The sequence below is a fragment of the Taurulus bubalis genome (genome assembly GCF_910589615.1).
Source record: "Taurulus bubalis genome assembly, chromosome: 4".
In the NCBI taxonomy this organism is placed as follows: Eukaryota; Metazoa; Chordata; class Actinopteri; order Perciformes; family Cottidae; genus Taurulus; species Taurulus bubalis.
The window spans coordinates 30361990-30367224 of record NC_136592.1 but is presented as its reverse complement, the minus strand read 5'-3'; positions in this window follow the sequence as shown (position 1 = coordinate 30367224).

Below are 5235 nucleotides of genomic sequence, written 5' to 3'. Positions count from 1 at the left end.
TCATCCCACTGACGTCTGAGCATCCAATGACACCGCGGGAATTATAATCTAAACCAATCAAATTTAAGAAGGCGGGGTTTTGCTTTGCCCTTGAAAAGACGTCTTTTGTTGATGTAATGATGCGTCCGAGCCACCAGGGGGCGGCAATTCACTGGTGATGTACTTTCTTTACAGTGAACACACAAAACGCAGTATTGGTTGATGTAGTTAGTCCTTAAATCCTAAATCACAGTTACTTATTTAGTCCATATTTACTCTCATGATGTTCCCTTTTTAAATGTGAAATACAATGCCACGTACATTCTGCTATCAAGATTCAAGATATCTTTATTGTCATATGCAAAGATGACAGACAGTTGCTCTGTGCAATGAAAAGCTTATTTTGCTAGATCCTCCTTACACACAGAATCACAATAAACTTAAAGTACAAAAATGAGGCACAAAAATATGGTAATACGGTATTGCACAATCAGTGTATAAAGTCAAAGTCAAAGTCAGTTTTATTGTCACTTCCTCCTGAAATTATGTTTCTCTACTGTCTGACATAAAGTGAATTGTGCAAAACAGTTAAAAATGTAAAAAAATAGACAACATATAACCAATAAACAACATACAAACATAGTGCAAAAACATATAAACATAGTGCAAAAACAGTTGCAAAAGTAAAAACAGTAAAAAAAAAAAGAAAGTAAAAGATAGACAACATATAAACAACATCAATTAGTAAACTACATAAGTGTGCGTTAATAGCAGCGGTCAGACAGTTTAGCAGCACCATGCATTTCTACAAATAGCATAGTTCATATCCATGAACATAGCGAATAAGAGTACTATTACTTAATTTTATAATGCAGACATGTATTAGACGAAAGAAACAAGGTCATAGTAAAACATAAGGCCCTCTCAGTTTTGTAAATGTTCCCTAGTCATTATTAAGATATACGTTCTGCTTTTGACGTCTCCATAATTTTAAACTAATTGAAACCTCTCAGTTTAAACTGATTATCAGCCCACGTGCCTCTTGGCCACTGCAGAGAAGTAATCCATTGTATCAGTGTTTTGTCATGCTGGATGATGCACAGCTGCTTGGAATGAACCCCCGGGGGTCCCGTGGTCTCCCGCCTCTGCTAACGTCCCACGCTGGGTGTCGCAGCTTGAGATGGTAATGTTCTTCTCCTCCAGGGTTTGGCAGATGAGTGGCAGCTCTGTTTCCTGCTGTGGCTGACCTTGGGAGAGAGCTCCAGACCCTAAAAGGGGCTACAGCTCTGGAGAGGTCTCTCCAAAGTCACCCTCTCAACAGTTTACTCAATTTGTAGGGAACACAGTGAGACTATGATGTAATCTAGAGAATTATGGATATGTTATCATGTTAGCACATAATGCCTCTTTGATTATCATTTCAGTAATGGTCACCTCAACATTGATTAAAAATATGAATGTCAACCAGTCCCCAGTACCTCCGGCTCTGGCGCTCCTTCTCCATTAGTAACTGCAGTATATGAAATCTTGCCTGCAGCATAAAAGTGAGCTTTATTCCAGCTGAAGTAAAAGCTATGACCCCAAAACGAAAGGAGCCAAGACCATATTTCACCACTCCCCCAGAGGGACTAGTTTAAACCGGATCAGGCATGATATCAACATGTTTGCTTCGCTTGTGTTAGACACTTTCAAGGTGATGTGTGTGCTAATATTGTCAAAGGAACCGTTGCTAAATAAGACCCATATCTTCCTGTTGTCTGAGAAGCAAGAGGGGAAGGCTCGGATTAGTTTTCATGACAAACAAAACTGCCATCTCAGCACAAGGGGGCGGTAGAGAGTCTCTTCCTCTGTGCAAACTATAGTGTGTGATCAGCAAAGGCAGGAAATGAAACATAAGTAATTAACATTTCTGAGATGGTAAGTCATCTCTTTAACTGAAACATCAGAAGGAAAACAAAGTCAGAAATACTTAAAAGTATATAATTTTCGAGCCAATTTAGAGGAACAGCCTAACATCAATAAACACAGAAACCACAAGAGATGAGATGTCCTACACTATGTTAAACAATAACTTCTGTTACGATGATAATTCAAAGTTGAGTATTATGTTCTGGTATTTTACTGGATCTGTTATTTATGCTGTAACAAGTTCAACAGGGTTAGCTGCCCAAAAAGTGAAACCAGATGTATACTATTAAAAACCATTTGGATTACTTAGTTTAAGAATTTACTATGGCCATATTGTATTCCAAAAAATACACAATAATAGAAAAACTGGGAAAATAAACCATATTTGTTTGGATCCAAATCAAATAGAAACGTATTTTGAAGGGAGACGCCGCTATCATGCTACAGTTAAACTATTGTACAGTGTAGTGTCATTTTGATTCTTTTTATAGATATAAAATGATGTACATTTATCACTTCGGACAGGGTACCATTACTAAACCCTTAGACATTTTAGACATTCTTGTCTGTCAACGTTAACAGACAATCCTATAGCGCTGCACCACATAAAAAGAAGTTGTGGTACTTCAACATTAAAATTCTTGTGGTAATCATTGTTTTCCTGTGATACATGCGTTGTTGGTATTTTTGTGGTACTGTGAGAATTGTTGGCGTGTGGAGATAAAAATAAAAAGCAGCAAATATGTGTCCCGCATGCTGTGTGTCCCTGCTTATGGCTCAGAGGTAAATAATTAGGAATTCTGGAGGCTTTGGTGGCAAAATAATTGAGGGTGCTTTCCTGAAGCGCCCAGGTGACCACCACTGGTTGCATTAATATTAAAAGAATAGTTTAACAATTGGGAAATGCACTTATTTTCTTTTTTGTACATATTAAGATAATGAGATTGATGTCTGTACAGCAACTCCAGGCAACGGCTAGTTAGCTCACCTTATGCATAATGACTGGAAACAGGAGAAAACAGCTAGCCTGACTCTGTTCACCTACCAGCACCTTCAAAGCGCACTTATTAAAAAGATATATTTGGTTTGTTTAATCCACACAAAAACTGTAAAAACAACATTTGACAATTTCTTGAGCGGTAACTTCCTGGTTGCCTTGCAACTGCCGAGCTAGCTGTTTCCCCTGTAGCCAGTTTTAATGCTTAAGCTTAGCAAGCTGGTTGCTAGCTCTAGCTTCACATTGACCATACAGACCTGAAAGTGGTGTCAATCTTCTTATTTAAATCTGAGAGCAAGCAAATAAGCATATTTTCCAAAATGTTTCTTTAAAACCGGTGGCCATAATCATAAATGCTGCGAGAAAGATTGACCTACGTCTTATCACTCCAGTTTAAACTTCTTTTTTTAGCCTCCGTCCCTTTTTCTTCTTTCTTTTTTTTAACCAAAAACCTCTTTAGTCCCTTCCTGGATTCAGGCCAGGAACACCATGTTCCCTGTTGTCTGGAGCCAGTGTAATCTCACTCTGCATGGACAGCTCATTAGCATCTGTCAGCGCGCCCCAAACTGAAAATGGCCCGGGAGAGCTGAGCCGAATAAGTGGAAGTGAACAGAGAGTTGCTAATGCTGAGTGTTTTGACGACGGACACGAGTGTTGGATGGGACCCCCTGCTTTACTCCGCTGCGGGGGAGCATATGACGACAAGACAGCGTTGGGGGGGAACTGTGTGACAAATTAAGGTGTGTGTGTTCTTGCAGACAAACGGATGGCAAAGGTGATGTGGATTATATCATCAGATGACAAGACGGGTTCATGACTTCATAGTTTTAATTTGCCAAACATAGAATTGTCTTCTTTATCTTTGATAAAACTGTCAAAAAAGATCTACGGGGGGAAGATTCCTTGCAGCTGAATGACTGACCTTAAATTCTCACAGAGACATCGTATCACCCATCTTGCATTAATTAAATCAGAGTGCTATTTATTCTGATCACATCATATAAGTGTGGGAATGGCAGCTACAACCAGGCCGCGTTTCTACTATGATTCATAACAACCGCAGCCCTGACGGGCCCAGACAGGACCACCGTTATGTGGGCATTATATATATACAGATTGAAATCATAACAAACCTCTTCCTCACTTGATCCCACCACATGACTTCATTTTGGGTGTGGAAAGTATGGCATTCCATCCAAATACACTTTTCATAACCTCAGTTTGGATAGATCTTCCTCTTCGATACCACATGGAGGGGGATGACTTCATATGTGTGGGGGGGACGCGTCTGTCAAACAAATGTGCTTTGTTTTTGCTTAAAATCTTTCATCGCTCTGATTCACTTTGAGTGTCACAACAAAAAGGTGAAAAATGCCTTTGATGCCGCTCCAGAGATGTGACCTTGTGTATCCAGGTATCCAGGAAAGGCAGTAAAGTAATGACAGTTGTTAACAACCAGATGCAAAGTTATCCCGTGTATCCATCTCTGTGTGTTTTCATTTCATTGAACAAAACATTACGTCAGCCCCACACCCATATAATCCAGCAATGGGTCAGATCTGCATCGCAACAAAGAACTGACAAAGAGGGAATGAATATGTCCATCTGACATAATTCCTTTGTGAGTTTCTCACTTGGTTAGCTGCTGTGTCTTTTGTTTGCTTTGGTTTCCACCTAGAGATAAGAGTGTCATTATGTTCCTGTTTCCCTCTGGTGAGCAGACAAGTCTTCACTTTGAGGAGAAGAAAAATGCAGACTACGGGGCACTCCCTTGACCCTGAATGCTTCATACATAACCGTGGTCAGGATTTATTACTGACCACAAAAATCATCCAACTACCTAACAATGTAGAGGCAACTAATAAACAGTCAGTGATTCTCATGCAAACAAAATAAAACATTAACCAGTAACAGATAACAGGCTCAGGTGGAAACAAAGAGATTTAGCCAGCACATTTTGGCTTTAGTAGTTGTTCCGCCCTGTCACTGTGGCAATACATTCAAATTGCCAGTAAAACAACAACCAATCATAGTGCTGCAAAGAGTGAAGCTCACCTTTAGCAGACAAGCAAACTGTTGCATCGGGCCTGTAGAAGAAGTGGAGAACCGCTTTACCCCAAGCACACCATTTGTGACATCGTCAATGCACTCTACACCTTTATCATAATCCATGAATAGTGACCAAGTAATCTACCTTCGACTGCTTCACATCAAGATCATCTCCGCAAAATGAATTCAGGAAACTGCAACCGCTAACCTTGAAAGGTGGTTAAAAGCTTTCCCACAAATAAAAAAAAGTAGGTGAACCAAATTTAGATGTGTTTACTCTCTACTGCTTCCACATGTCCAAC